The sequence below is a fragment of the Gobio gobio genome, assembly GCF_949357685.1.
Source record: "Gobio gobio genome assembly, chromosome: 6".
NCBI lineage: Eukaryota > Metazoa > Chordata > Actinopteri > Cypriniformes > Gobionidae > Gobio > Gobio gobio.
Window position 1 is genome coordinate 35734373 of NC_137102.1, and position 16695 is coordinate 35751067.

Sequence of the window (16695 nt, forward strand, 5' to 3'; positions counted from 1 at the left end):
CCCCAGGAGCCTCTGAAATAACTTCAGTGGGACCGCACTCTTGCTCTCGAATTAACGAAAGGCAAGTAAGCAGTGACTGTGCGCGCTTGCTGGTAAGCAGCACGCACATGGCGACCGAGTCGGAAACCATACTGAGAAAAGAGATCCTCTGCACGGGGCAGAGTCGCTCTTCTACCAGTTAACCCGAAGGCCCAGACGGGCTAAGTGCCGGAGCACTTGGACTCTGTGTTCGCACACCTGCTCTCGAGAGTGACCCAGTATGAGCCAGTCGTCGAGGTAGTTAAGGATGCGAACCCTGTGCTGCCTGAGTGGTGCAAGGGCTGCCTCGATAGACTACCCCATCTACGATAGATGGATTTTTATTTTATTTTATTAAACTGTGTTCCACAAAAGAAAGGAATATACATGATGGTAAATAAATGATGAGATAATTTAAACTTTTGGGTGGAGTATCCCTTTAACATTTAAAATTCTGGCAAAGGAGAAGCTAAAAGACAAGTGCAAAAAGGGGGGTTCTATGACCTTTTAAAAATAAGTATCAGTGATCATATCAGCCTCAGATTCCCTGATCAGTGTGCTACTAATATTTTGAAACATTCCGGTCAAGGACTTTGTGGACACAGTCCTTTACATCCTTTCCTCCAATTCGAGCAAGTTGCAGCACCTGTTGAAAGTCTATACAAAGTCCTTAAAAAAAAAATTTTTTTTCACTGAAATATACCCTAGGAAAAGCAAATAGTGTACTTTATTGCTATACTATTAATAACAGTACTCATATACAGGTGCTGGTCATATAATTAGAGAATGACTGAATTTGGGATTTTCCTTAGTTGTCAGTTATAATCATCAAAATTAAATGAAATAAACAATTGAAATATATCAGTCTGTGTGTAAGGAATGAATATAATATACAAGTTTCACTTTTTGAATGGAATTGGTGAAATAAATCAACTTTTTGATGATATTCTAATTATGTTACTAGCACCTGTATATTCATTATGCCTGAGCATGGTGAAGCAAATTGAGTGCTTTTAACAAATTATAATCCACAGCAACTTTTCACAACCATATAATTTTATATACATTCATAGGTGAAAGAGCCCCGACACATGTTTCTCAGAGGAGTATGAGGAGAAAACTGAATTTTTTCAGCAAGCAATGCATTTTTTTCTTTGCGCAAATTAAGTGTATGCTTGTTACGGCCAGCTCGTTTCGACCGTACATAAAGTATACAGGTACACCGAAATAATGACTTGCAAGATTTTATTAGTCTTCAAAAATACAAATAACTTAATATAAAGAAGTCTAGGGTTCAAAATCAAAGGGGAGAAATCAAAATCCAGATGGGGAGCAGAAAAGGTTGGTATGGGCTGTAAACAAATAAAGGTTCGCAAAACAAGTGACTTCCCCAGAGGCTGTCGATCCCCTGGACGAAGTGAAGAGGAGTGTTTGAATCCAAGGTTTTATCCTCTCCATAATTAAGTGGTGAACAGGTAACAGGGGTGTGCGATCTCCCACGCTCTCCTGAAAGAACACCGCCACCAGCAGGCGATAAAAGTAGAACGCAGGGTCGTAACACCTCCCTCCTGAAAAAAAAAAAGTTTCGGCAACGAATCTAAAAACAAAAGAAAAGACTGTTAAACACCATCCAGAATGAACACAATAAGTTCTGGTGGTCCAAAGGAACGTCGTTTGCTCTTCATTCTTTAACACCTCTGGGCCCTAGAGCTGCAAAGAAAAAGGAACAAACACCGCAGAAATGATGTTATGCTCTGGAAAGTGTGTCAGCTAAAACATTATCTTTTCCTCGAATATGTTTAATCCATCGCATAAGTCGCTGATTTCGATTCCTCATTCGATTCAGGAAGACCAAAGGATTATGATCCGTATAAATGATAATAGGTGCAGCAATTGACCCTAGATATATCTCAAAATGTTGGACAGCCAACACTAGGGCAAGAGCCTCTTTCTCAATGGTGGAATATACCTGTTGATGTCGATTAAATTTCTTAGAAAAGTAACTTACAGGATGTTGAACCTGGTTCGAATCTTCCTGCAAGAGAACAGCGCCCGCACCACAAGCACTCGCATCAATTGCAAGACTAAAAGACTTTTCAAAATTCGGAGCTGTCAAAACAGGGGCACATGCCAGCAAAGCATTACAATTTTCGAAAGCCTGCTGACAGGACTCAGACCACTGAAAAGATAACTTCGGACTCAATAAATCGGTAAGAGGTGAGACTACACTGGTATAATTTTCGCAAAAACTCCGATAATATCCCACCATGCCGAGAAATCGTCGCAATTCACGACGAGTGGTGGGAACTGGAAAGTTACAAATGCCTTCTACCTTAGTCTCAATAGGCTTTACACAACCATTTCCCACTACCTTACCCAAATAGGTAACGGTTGCCTTCGCGAATTCAGACTTAGCGAGATTGACTGTAAGATTAGCCTTTGCTAAACGAGAAAAAAGTTCTTTAATCTGGTTAAGATGCTCAGACCAGGAGGAACTATACAACATGACATCATCAAGATATGCCTCACACCCGGACATTCCATACAGTATACGGTTTACGAGTCGCTGGAAAGTCGCGGGTGCATTTCGAACTCCGAAAGGCAATACCGTATACTGCAGGATGCATCAGGCGTAATGAAGGCAGATGATTCCTTCGCACGATTAGTCAAAGGCACTTGCCAATACCCCTTTAAGAGGTCGAATTTACTAACGTAACGGGCAGAGCCAATATGATCGACGCAGTCATCAACTCGAGGTAAAGGGAAACAGTCCGGCTTTGTCACAGAGTTACGTTTTCGATAATCTGTGTAGAACCGATATGAGCCATCAGGTTTATTTACTAGAACACAAGGAGAACTCCATGAACTGAAACTAGATTCAGCCAGATTATGAGTAAGCAGATAGTTCACCTCTTGTTTCAGCAAATCTCTTTTAAAAGGATTGACTCAATAGGCGTTCTGTTTAACTGGACATGAGGTTCCTACGTCGATATCATGTTCTATGACAGAAGTGCAACCAGGAAAATCAAGGAAAAGAGAGGGAAATGACACCACCAATTCAGTGACATCACTCTTCTCTTTCTCTGTCAAATAAGAAAGATGAGAGGACAGGTTAAGAAGAATCTCAGAGTTTTTAAGTCGCCCGTCGACTTTTTCTCGAGAAAGAAAACTCTCATCTTCATCAACATTCTCTAAAGAATCCCCACTCGTGCTGGGAAAGAGAGGAGATGATTCTGGAAAAGGAGTTTACCACATTAAAAGTAGCAGAACGAACAGGAGCTATATACAATTTCAACAGGTTACTATGACAGACTTGTACTTTTTTCAACAGATAATTATTATTGGAAAGACGTTTAACTACACTGTAGGGGCCTGTAAATTTAGCCTGAAATGGGTTGGCAGGTAGAGGCAGCAAAGCCAGTACTTGATCACCCAGTTGAAACTCTCTTAACTTAGCTTTTCTGTCAAAATGTTGTTGCATTTTTATCTGAGACTTACTCAACTTCTTTTTAGTGAGAGCTCGTGCCTCATACAATCTATGTCGGAATCCATTCATATAATCAGAAATGTTTTCAGAAGGTTGAGACATTCGCCACTGCTCAGCTAACACAGCTGTAGGTCCTCGCACTACATGTCCAAACACCAATTCATTTGGGCTAAACCCAAGGCTTTCTTGGATTACCTCACGTATCGCTAATAACATCCACGGCAGACCTTCTTCCCAATCCGCATCGAGTTCCACACAATATGACCTCAAAAGGGACTTCAGGGTTTGATGAATCCTCTCAAGAACTCCTTGACTCTGTGGATGATAGGCACTAGAAATATTGTGGTCTACTCGAAGTTGACGCAGGGCTTTTGAGAACTGTTTTGACATGAAGTTCGAACCCTGATCGGATTGAATAACTTTGGGAATTCCAAAGGTCGACATAAAATTAGTGAGGGCCTTCAAGACAGATTTTGTAGTGATGGACCTTAACGGATAAACAGTAGGATAACGAGTAGTCTGGCACATAACGGTTAGAAGGTATTGGTGCCCAGTCTTAGACAGAGGCAAAGGACCAACACAGTCAATGATCAGATGCTCGAAAGGAGTGGAAACGACGGAAATAGGCTGCAACGGAGCAACAGGCACTTTTTGATTCGGTTTACCCGTGATCTGGCATGTATGACAAGATCGAATATGTTTTGCCACATCTCGTTTTACCTTAGGCCAATAGAACTGCCGCAAGACCCGATCATACGTTTTACGAACTCCGGTATGACCAGCAAGTCCTTGATGAACCAAATGCAACACAGAGTCTCTCACTGCAAAATGAACCACAATCTGAATTTTAGGTTCTAGAGAAACATCTTTATGCAGGACCACTGTCCGACAAAGCAACCCGTCATCAAGAAAGTACGAAGAGGATGGAGCATCAGAACACTTCTTAGACCCTGCTGCAGAAAATAAAGGTTTAAGAGTGTCATCGCTCCGTTGAGCTCTAATCAAATCCTCTCGAGAGATCTGTAACAAAGAAGTCAGAGAACAGTCATCAACATCAGAGAGATCAACATTGGTTTCCTCAAGAGTGGCTGGAACCTCAGATGTATCAGCAGATTCTCTTTGCAGCACTGTTGAATCTTTCGGGTCAGAAGACAACGAAGGACAGGACTTCAGGTCTCTTTGCTCAGGACATTTAGACACATCAGATCCTAGCTCACCTGTATTAACAGTATAAAAGAAAGTTCCATGCAGTGGAACTTCAACTTGATTTTCAGATAATGGTTTAGCCATTGATCGAGTAACTGCACAAGCTGGAAACAAATCTGGAAATTCTCTACAATTTTTAACATCAGATTTCCTAGGTATACATGCTATTATGGGCGGAGTTGCCACATCCTTCGTCCCCAAACATTCCCACCAGCTAAATCATTTCCCAGAATAAATGTAATCCCAGGGACTGGAAGTGCAGAACAAACACCAACTATTACATCACCAGATACAATGGTAGAGGAAAGATGGATTCGATGTAAAGGCACTTCAAAACCTCGCACTAATACATGAGTTCCAGTAGCAGTTTCAGAAGTTAAAGGCAAAATTCCTTCTAAAAGAAAAGACTGCGCGGCTCCCGTATCTCGAAGAAGACGTACTGGCACCGTTTCGTTTGAACCAGGCAATGACACATTTCCCTCAGTGATAAAGGGTGTATAATCAACGGATGCAGTTATACCCTGATCAACAGATTTATCACTAGAACTAGATAAATGACAATCTTTCTCATCACGAGTGTCAATAGTGAATGGTGAGGTTGAAACTAAAGCAACAGTTTTCGACAATCTCTCTTTCTTCTTGAGAATAAGACAGTCAGATATTTTATGACCAGGCTTTTTACAATAAAAGCAAACCATGTCTCGTGAGAGGGCCGGTTTACTAGAATGTTCAGCAACTGTCGCCCTAATATTCCCACTCATCACAGGAGACTTTTTCTTAGGTTAAAAGCAAAACTTAGACCTACTCATATCGCTGGTCTTAAGACTGACTGAACTGAATGACCGACGATGGTTTAACACAAATTCATCAGCCATGATAGCAGCTTCAGAAAGTGTATTCACCTTGTGTTTAAACTCCTCTAAGAGCACTAATTCTCTTAACTGCTCTTTAGATGTAACTTTCATTGAAATACACCAGCGATCAAATAGGTTCTCTTTTTCTCTTGCAAATTCAACATGAGTACATTCATCAGCTTTAGTCAAATTCCTAAATTTTTGATGATAGGCCTCAGGCACGAGTTCATATGCATGTAACACAGCAGATTTCACAACTTCATACTCACCACTCTGTTCCAGTGAGAGTGCAGAATAAACTTCCTGAGCTTTTCCTGTGAACACACACTGTAACAATATAGTCCAAAAGCTTTTCGGCCATTTCATGGATAAAGCAACACGTTCAAAGTGATAGAAATATTTATCCACTTCCTTTTCAGAAAATGGCGGCACTAATCTCATATTTCTGTGAACATCAAACACAGGTTCACCTGCATTCGCATGCTGTTGTGGAACAGGAGGCACATTCGCTTGTGAAACTTCAGCTGTCTTTGCTGCTAATTCTAACTCCATTTTTTTTATCTGAAACGCTCTCTCTTCTCGTTCCTTCTCTAACTGAAACGCTCTCTCTTCTCGTTCCTTCTCTAACTGAAATGCTCTCTCGTCACATTCCTTCTCTCACTCAAGCTCCATTCTCCGCATACCTAACTGATGATCTATTTTTCTTTCTTCAAATTCTCTTTCTACTGCTCGCTCTTTCATAGCGCGATCATCACGTTCAGCACGAATTTTCGCGGCATCTAAACACAATTGCTTCTCTTGCAAAGACAATTCTGGAAATTTTGTCTCACTTTCACTATAAACATCAGCAGGAGTAGACACAAACGATTCACTAGGAGTAACTAACTCAGTGCTTACCTCTATAACTCCTCTATCAACAAGTGACCGCTTCAAAGTAGTCACAATAGTTTCCTTCAGACTCTTTTCTTGAGAAGTAAGATCGACATTGAAGCGTTCGGCAATTTGCATCAACTGCTCTTTTGTACAACTCTCAAGCAAAGCTTCTGATGGACACACAAAGAAATCTTCGATCACCGAAGACATTTTATGCGTATATGTATACGCACAATAACAAACGAAACTACTAGCTAACACGTGAGATGCTGTTTTATGTTTACCCGCAATACAACTCCCATAAGCCACTGCTTCAAAAAGGAACATCACCGTATTACGCAACCTATGCTCATTCACAAAAACTTCCAAAGACTTCCCACAAGTCGAAACACAGTGTAAGCGCGAAAAATAAACCGCACTATACACACAAACGATTTACCTTTATTTATTTTTGTAGAATGGATTTTCCTTTTATAATATGAGAAAACTCGAGCTCCTAACTCAGAAAACACTAACTAAATCCTACCTGGTCTTCAGAGATGTACCGGGCTCGGGGCGGCATTAAACGCTGAGTTCCGCGACAATCAGTCAAACTGAAAGTCCGGAAGCGTACCCCCTACAGAGAGTTAATCTCCACCCAGGATAACCTCCAAAAACAAGAAAGTCAAAATAACAAAACAAAACAACAAACAGTGCTCCGTCGGAAGGATTGCATTCACAATCCAGCTGGAAACACACTACCTCACCAGAGTTCTCATTTATAAAGGTAACCATTCACAAAAAAATACACACATACAACCCATACTTACCAACGTTTCCTACCCCCATAGGATCCCGGACAAGCCCCCAATTTATATTACGGCCAGCTCGTTTCGACCGTACATAAAGTATACAAGTACACCGAAATAATGATTTTATAAGTCTTCAAAAATACAAATAACTTAATATAACGAAGTCTAGGGTTCAAAATCAAAGGAGAGAAATCAAAATCCAGATGGGGAGCAGAAAAGGTTGGTATGGGCTGTAAACAAATAAAGGTTCGCAAAACAAGTGACTTCTCCAGAGGCTGTCGATCCCCTGGACGAAGTGAAGAGGAGTGTTTGAATCCAAGGTTTTATCCTCTCCATAATTAAGTGGTGAACAGGTAACAGGGGTGTGCGATCTCCCACGCTCTCCTGAAAGAACACCGCCACCAGCAGGCGAGCAAGTAGAACGTAGGGTCGTAACAATGCTTCATTAGAAAAGTGTTCACTTCAATTACTGAAACTATACCTAACGGAAACGGTTTTAATGCACACCTTCCAGCTAATGATGATTTAATATTTTCACAGACCATGATATAACTAAACCAAAATCATGGGGAACAAGTGCACTGTATACTTTGTAATACCAATCATTACTTTCAGACTCTCTCTTATAAATCCTAGCAGGTTATCAAAAGCTTTTCTGTCATTAAGGAGTAGCTCCTCTCTCTGGAAATCCTCCATGGACTTCAACCTCTTAATATGAGTGGGTGAAAAGGCAGGCTCACTTCTGCCAAGGCGTCTGAGCTCCATGTGAATTTCAATTAATTTACTCAAGACTTTTTTCTGAAATTCTGAAATAAAAAAGAAACACATTTATTAGGGTTGCATGGTTTGGGGGGTGGGGGGGAAGAACCTCACTTCCCTGAGATGATGATCTCGACACAGGCACAAAATATCAGTTCTAGCATTGCTAACTGGACATCACAGACTGTTCATTATAAAAATAAAATATAGTCAACCAGACATATTGTCAGCGAAAGTTCCTAAGCTTTTATTTAGAAAAAAGATAATGGAATCAACGTAGCAATATAGCAAAACAGATGAGTTGAATGGAGACGGTCAATTATCACTGAAATAATTTAAGAATAACTTTCCTTTCTTTGAGGGACGAACACTTGGAGACTTACAAGGAGGTAAGTATCCATCAGGTAAGGGACAATCCACAAATATACAGTCTAAGTATATGATGAGACTAGACAAGTGTGTGTGTGTGTGTGTGTGTGTGTGTGTGTGTGTGTGTGTGTGTGTGTGTGTGTGTGTGTGTGTGTGTGTGTGTGTGTGTGTGTGTGTGTGTGTGTGTGTGTGTGTGTGTGTGTGTGTGTGTGTGTGTGTGTGTGTGGGCATGTTTTTGTGAAATATCAGGACACAAATGTGTATAATGACATGGGTATGACATAGGTATTACAAAAAGAGGGTGAAATATGAGGACGTTCCCCATGTCCTCACTTTTCAAAATGCTTATAAATCACAGAGAACAAGTTTTTTTTCACAGAAAGTGAACTGCACAGTCTCCTGTGAGGGCTAGGTTTAGGGGCAGGGGCAGTGTAAGGGGATAGAAAATACGGTTTATACGGTATAAAAACCATTACGCCTATGGAATGTCCTCACATTTCACAAAAACAAACATGTGTGTGTGTGTGTGTGTGTGTGTGTGTGTGTGTGTGTGTGTGTGTGTGTGTGTGTGTGTGTGTGTGTGTGTGTGTGTGTGTGTGTGTGTGTGTGTGTGTGTGTGAGTGTGTGAGTGTGTGGCAGGTCCTTTTAACTGGTGTTTATTGTGACTGAGTGATTGCTGACAGTGAGCAGGAGAGCAGAAGGAAAGATGTGAAATGTAGTGCAGATGCAGTGATTGAACTCGTGACCATGACACATATAAAAAGCATACTGCTCAATTTAAATTATTATAAAGTCTATATAGCCTAGAATCTGTGCCTTTAAGTGCAACTGCCACACCATAATGTAATGCCATAAACACATTTTTGCGCATATAAAAGATGATGTTTTATGTGGATAATGAAATGCGAGTAAAGCACAAAGCCAATAATTTATTAAAATAAATAAAAATGAATTAATAATTTATTAATAATTTATTTATTTAAATAAATAATAATTTAGCATCTAAATATACTGTGAATATGGAAACATTATGCCAAAGGTATTATATGAGCCCATCCCAGTTTCTGTTTCAGTTAGCCTTAATTTAGCATTAAATTACTTATTTTTGGCTTGACGTTTATTGCTACTTTTATTTTCATTCTTGTTCTGTTCCGAATACCGTTAAATTTAAAAGATTTGCTGTGGAGTGAGGGGGAACCTACTTACAGTATATAGTATTTATAGTATTGTAAACTTTGTAAACCTGTAGTATACATTAATTTTTTTCAGGAAGAAAGATAAATGTAATTCTACATTACCATAATGATACAAAACAGCACCATATTCCACAATTATAAGTCTTGATTAATAAGAACATTTTTTTTTGCATGCACGCACATGCACAATGTGTCTTATTCAGTTCAGTTTGGGTACAGTTTGACATTGCTTGAAAAACTTTAACAATTACTTGTTGTTGGCATTGGGAATATATCGGTTGACCGCTGACACCCTGCATCTCCAGTACCTGTATTAGAAAACAAGTCTTTTCAGGAAAGCTTTAACAGATCTAGGCGCCAATAAACAGAGATCATAATTGTACTTGATAAAAAGATCTGGAATTATTATTATTATTTGTGTGTGTAAAATTAGTGGTGCACTGATGCAACTTGCAAAGCATTTTGTTGATATTTGTGGCCTCATGCTCACCATGCCTCGTACTGATGCTGTGCCTGGAACTGATTAGGGATGGGCAACAGTTTTCGAGTAATCGAGTACTCGAACGTGACAGCGACCATCGATCATGAGAACGATGATCGCCCTGACTTTTAAAAAAAATTGTTTCTTTTTTATTGGTTATTGCGTCATTTTACGCGGTACCTGAGGTCTGATTGGTTAGCGTTATACAGCACACCTCCAGACCGCGGCAAAATAAAGTGAAACTGAGGCGTGCACTGCAGTGATGTCTGGAATCATGAGATCATTAAATGGTTATTGCAAGATGTGCAGCGCCAATCTGTCATAGCCTACATAGCATTATAATGAGAACACGATGGAAATATAATGCTGTAAATTCTCTGTGCTTAGTTCCCCGTGTATCAGCTGTTAAAGGAAATCCACAGAGAAACCAGCGAGAACACTCAGACTAGCGCGTGAAGTTCATGTGCGCATTCGCGTCCTTTTCTGCAGATGCACATTGTAAGATAGATTACTTTTATGTTTTCTATATCTGATTAATCTAATATAAAACGCGTTTGGTTGAGCTTAATAAGCTAGCAAAGCGCTGCCGTTATACCAGCTGTTGTTCATTCTCTTCAAGTTCAGCTCAAATGCATTAATGCTCGACATTATATGGTTTAGAGACGGTCATATTTTTTTCAGATAGCTATTTCTTTCTCAGAATCATTGATATTAGTAATGCAGCACTGCTATACTGTTTTCGTATTTTTGAACAGTAGACCTAGTTTATTTAAAGCTGTTTTTCGTTATGAGTTCGAAAACGCGCAGTGATGTCTGTAAACACTGCGATCATGAATAATAAAATTAAGTGCATGATGTGCAGAGTCAATCTGTCATAGCATTATAATGAGAACACGTTTTTAATAACATTTTGTTTCTGTGTGAATTCTTTGTCCGTGTATCAGCGTTGTTAAGGGAAGAGCGCATTCAAAATGTTCAGTTTCAAACCAGCATGTAAAATCTAGCACGCTGAAGTTCACGTGCGCATTCACGTCTGTTTGTGTTTATTTAAGTTGTAATAGGTTAATATTAATCTGATATAGGGTGCGTTTGGTTGAGTTTATTAACCAGCTTGCAAGCTCTGCAGGGTGGTGTTATTTCATTGTTTCAGCTCAAATGCAATGCTCGATATTATTGACATGGTTATTTGAGACGGTCATTTTATAAAGATGTTTCTTTTTCAAAGACATTTATGCATCATAATCTAGCAGTTATTTTTTGTTTTATATGTTCATGTTTTCATATACCTGTTTTATTGATGTTTTATAAACAAATTTCGGGAGAAGCACATTCAGAAAATTAAAACTAATTAAACACAAGTGGAGCACCCTCAGATAATTATACCTAATAAAACACATGTGGAGCACATCAAGCTAATCGCTTTAATCAACGATAAGAGGCGTACATATATACAGCATATTTACCTTCTTTCGTTGACTGTTTTTATTTTAGCATCCCTCCACCACCCCATCTCCTCACTTTGATTTTAATAAACTCTTATTAGACATCAACACAATCCAAAATAAAATAGTCTAGTTATAGACTATCTCTATCACGGGGGGGATACTCTGGGTTCGGGCCAAAATTCCGAGCCCGGAGCCCTCCCCCGGACAGCACGCCAAATACGCATAATCTTTACTCTATTTAATTTGATGTAAGTGTGAACTCGTGAAATGTCACGTTTGTATGTTAACAACCATTTTCATAACAGTATTTTCATTATCTCAATGACGGACATGCCCCGCCCCATTATTCATTTTTGTCACTTAAACATGTTTGTTTGTTTATTTATCTCATCTTATCATATAACACTGTGACTGGATCTGACCGGTTGCTGTGCCTTGAATCATTACTGTGCCCTGATGTGATGCTGTGCCTTGAACTGTCACTGTGCCCTGATGTGATGCTGTGCCCTGGTGTGACTCTGTGCCTGGAGCCAGCATTGGATTTAGGACTTCCAGCTTTCTTTTGTTTTGCATGTTGAGAGTCTGAAAAACACACAAAGAACTAATTTAGCATGATTGTTTTTTAAACAAAACAGTGGCTGATTTAATATGATGAATAAATACTCACTGGATGTGGACATTCCGCCCCCAGACCCACCAGAAAACTCGTTTGGACTGGGCAAGGCTGGAATTTCAGTGTCTGAAACATGAAAAAATAAATGTGTAATGGCGTTTATTTTATGTATAATAAATCATTTTTGTATTTTTATTTTATTTAATTTACAAATTATGTCATCAATACTCACAAGTTGAATTTTACGCTACTGGCTTTAACTTTGTTGGTGCAATGGGAAAGGGGGGCAGCTTGTTTCCTACAAAGATGCAATTTAAGTCAAAAGTAAGAAATATCCATCTCCAACTTAATGTATAATGAATATAATGCCATTGTATGAAATAGTTACCCATCATGCTCTCCTCCTCCAACTCATCAGAATCTGTTCAAATCAACATTTGTTTTAAAGCATAAATGTTTAAAAATGGTGTTCAATTAATAGATTTCAATGTTTGAGATTTGTTTATTCAGTGAGAAACATACCAACAACATAGTCATCAAAAGGTATTTTTGCTCTTTTCCTCTTGTCCCCAAACACTACCTCTTCCTCCTCCTCCTCCTCAGCTTGGCTGGTCAGGTTACAGCTTTCACAGTCATAAATATTACCTAGAAGTCACATGCAATTGTGTAATAAACATTGTAACAACTGTATTAAACATACTAATAATGTAATGAACACTATTTCAAACCATTCTTTAATCTAAACTTACCTGAAGTAATTTTTCTCTTTATTAGTTGGAACATCAGCCAGTCGTCCTGGGGGTCCTTTTTCATCTTGTATGCTTCTTTTACTTTAGTGTTTGGCCATCTAACTGTTTTCTTATTTATGTCTATCCATTTATTAGGAACTGTACCCTCCGTCTCCCTTCCATTCTCCACCAACACAGCCCTGGCATACATGACCTGAAAAAGACAGTAAATGCATGTTGCTTTAAGATGCATGTTACTATTTTATTTAGCATAAGTCCATATCCATATCAACTTGTAGAATAGGAGAATGTATAGATTTTTATCAGAATGTGGCCCAATGATCTTTAGTTTCCCCACCTGGGGTCTTTCCTTCTGAGCCATAACCAGAATCTCTCTTTCTCTGCCTCCTCAGCCAGTTCCCTTAGTGCCGCCTTTCTTTTGCTTCGATCCAGTAATTCCAAACATGATCTCTTTCAATGATACTGTGGGCTCTGCCATGATTACTCTTGATTACATACTCTTATACAGTTAATTAAAATATTGATTAGACTAAATTCAACCTTTATGATTTGTACTCCATGGCATGGCGTAGGGGTATGAGGACATAACCTCCAGATTCTCGTGGAAGGCAGGCCCCCTTACGGAGAAGATCTTTTTGAAGTAGGAGTCTTCTTTTCATGCCCTGCCCATTTTCTGTGCACACTATATTCAGAAGACGGGAACTGCATGGTTGATGAAACAGTGTTGACGTGTGGCGCTGGTTCAGAATTTCACAATCAAAAGTTCCGTCTGCATTTTTTTCTCGAATGAAAGCAAAGCTTTCATCTCTCAAGAGAAAACAACAGTCTTTGTCTTTCACAGAGGCAAACACAGGCTGTATGTCAGGTTGTGTTTTGCTCTTGTTCACTTTTGCATGTTCAATTTCTGACATACGCCTGGTGACTTGTTCAACAGGACTTTTTCCATTCCTCACCCATTTTTTGATTTGTTGCAGGAAATTCTCAAAAGGAAAACAGCTAATCTCATTTAGTGAGCACTTGTACTCATTCAAGAAGTCAGATAGGAACTCGTCAAGGGGACTTGGCTTCTTTTGTCCGCAAAATATAGCAACGATAAATGGGTCAAAATTACCAAATTTTGCCAGTATTGTCCAGAATTGGATGCCGGTACTTTTGAAAAGAGGGATGCCATCAATGTTAACACTGAGGTGTACCTCATTACTCTCTGTCTGGCTTAAAAATGGCCAGATCCCCTTTTCCAAGCCAAAGTACTTGTACTGCCCACCACATTTAGCCACAGATGTTTTGTCTTGTGGTGTAGCAAGAAGTGTTCTGGCATCCATAGGCAACGGGTGCCATTGCTTTCGTAATATTGACAGTAACTGATTCACAGATCTGTGAGTCTCTCTGTTTGTCGTGGCCCACTCTCTCAAGTCATCTTCTAAATTTACATTCACTTGTTCATCATTTGGTTCTTTTTCTGACTCTGTAGACCCATGGTTGTCATCATTGTTGAATTCGAAACTGTCTGAACTATTTGAAGTCTCTGGCTCATTGTCACTGTCAGAAACATTTGACATGCCCAGTGGAAAGTCATCACTATCTGAATCTTGCAGAAATTCATCCAGTTCTCTTTTTCTTTCTCGCCATGTTTTCAAGTAAGCCATCTGTAAAACATGTAATTCTACATAATATTATACTGCAAAAATATTATTTTGTTCACTAAGAGGTTGGGCCTCCCCTAACACACCCATTCTGCACCAAACATACAAGCCAAGCTAGCTATCCAAAATCTAATACTGATTACTCGAGCTTGCTCATTGCTCAGCGCTGCTCACTCATCCCAGAATGCACATTGTGACATGTTGGTTCAAAAATGTGTGAAATAAGTAGGGATGTACCCGACTAAAGTTTTTTCAGTGTTTCCCCTACAATGTATTCACAGCGGCGCAGCGCCGCCGCTGGATTTTCAGTGCCACTGCAAAATCTTCACATGATCAGTAATATCACATTCACTTACACACTGTACAAGAGAGAGAGAGAGATTGACGATGGCCAGAGAACTAAACAAAAATGTAGTTTGCTTACACTTACACAATATCACAGGGCTGTGATATTAATCTTATTTTATTTTCGCTTCCAAGTATTATAAAAAGAAGATATGAGGTAAAACTATTATAAACTATGCTCGCGCATCGTCTAGCACAACTTCCTTCCCTTCAGCGCGCGCTGTCATTTCTCCCCAACAAACATGCATTTAACGTCAGATTCAGCACAATCGGTGATTGTTGTCAAATGCACTCTCCACTTTGGCTAAATTGCAGAACGTGTTTGATGAAAATGAAAAGCACAATAATCCGCGCAATAGACGCTGTTTCCAAGTTCAAGGCGGGTGTGTGTGTGTGTGTGTGTGTGTGTGTGTGTGTGTGTGTGTGTGTGTGTGTGTGTGTACGTACGCTGTGAAACGTACGCTGCGAGACTTAGCACTTTTATTAATCAAATTACATAAAAATGAGAGAATTCTAGACCCGAGCGTACGTAATATATATTATTATATTACCGTAATGAGTAGGCTACCGATATAATAGGCTATTATTATCCCCATTCAAGCGCACGCATTAAGCTTGCCACAAAGAACCGGCAAAAGTATTGATTATGAATGTGTCAAAAATAGCAAGGAGACATTTTAATTGTTTATTAAAAAACTCTAGAGTTTTCTGAGTCATGTCGGTTGATGTGACTCACCATCTCCGCAGTAGTGGACGCGCCAAGAGAGAAATGCACATTTTATTACATAATCAGAGAGTAGTTTATTTATTTTCGTTTTGAATTGTTTCGTTTAAAAGTAGACATTTCAAGCGACATATTTCTCATGACTGTGAGACGCACTCCAGTTCACATGCAATGCTATTAAATGTCCCTGACGCCCCATGTCACGTCACGAATATATTGACTGCTATATTTCCTAATTGTTTAGTAAATCCAGCCAATTAGTTTATGAAACATTGATTAAAATTAAGATAAAATTAAGATAAAATTTATACGAAACAAAATTAATTTTAAAGAAATACTTTATAGGAAACAAGATTAAATGAAGTACATACTCAAAATCCATGTCCCCAGACATATGCACATCTGATTATGTACCTTACTTTTCATAATCAACATATGAAATTAAAATAATAATATTTAAACATAGCCTAACTATGAAACTAAATAGACATGCGTTTTCTTTAACCCATGGCCGACGAAGGCGTCGGCGCTTCTGATTGATTTTTTCCTTTATGAACAACTTTATGAACAACTCCGCCATTTTTAGCCATACAGATAATTGCAAGACATAATTATAAACTATAAACTGTCTACTTTTATTTGTGTACACTCACAATAACAAACAAAGGCTGTGGATTCTGGGAACAGATTATTCAGATTATTTTGCACTCCACTCCAATGCTGTCTTCATTTCAAATTTTTTTGTTATTAAACGCAAAGTTTTTCATTTCAAAAGCATTTCTAAATTCAGTTTATATTTCCAACAAACGAAATTCCATGCCAAAATAACGGCATGTGGTAAAAAAAACTTTGAATTACTACCATCAAATTCAAACATTAATCTATCAATGCTTGGATAACACACACTCCTTCCAGTAATAATAATGGCGCGCGGTGGCCGGGTCGCCGGGATATAAACCTAACAACATACATGGCATAATTTTTAGAATGACTTATTACGATAGGAAAAAAGTAGTTTTAGTCATATAACATCAGTTAATGGAAACGCCGTCATTTCGTAATATTTTTTATCGACTTTTAGAAAATAAAGTGTTGTGCGAATCTGTAATGACGCGGCTACTGATGAGTGCGCTAAGGCAGGA